Genomic DNA, 280 nt, shown 5'->3' on the forward strand with positions numbered 1-280 from the left:
TTAGACAACAATGTGCCACCATTCTTTTTTACAAGGCTAAAAAGCAATGATCGAGTTTCGCTATCATACAAAATGATACGCTATCACATACCCGTAAAGATTCACAATAAAATGCCGTATTTGGATGCTCGCACGTAGGTACATTCACATATCGCCGCCATGATTCTATTGGATTACAAATCAATGCAGTTCAATGCATTATATTGATCAATGAACAATATTTTACAGTGTAGGGGATTCAAATAAAGAACTTTTCAGCAAATGCAACGTTTTTTTTTTA

The sequence above is a fragment of the Neodiprion fabricii genome, chromosome 2 (genome assembly GCF_021155785.1).
Source record: "Neodiprion fabricii isolate iyNeoFabr1 chromosome 2, iyNeoFabr1.1, whole genome shotgun sequence".
NCBI classification, from domain to species: Eukaryota; Metazoa; Arthropoda; class Insecta; order Hymenoptera; family Diprionidae; genus Neodiprion; species Neodiprion fabricii.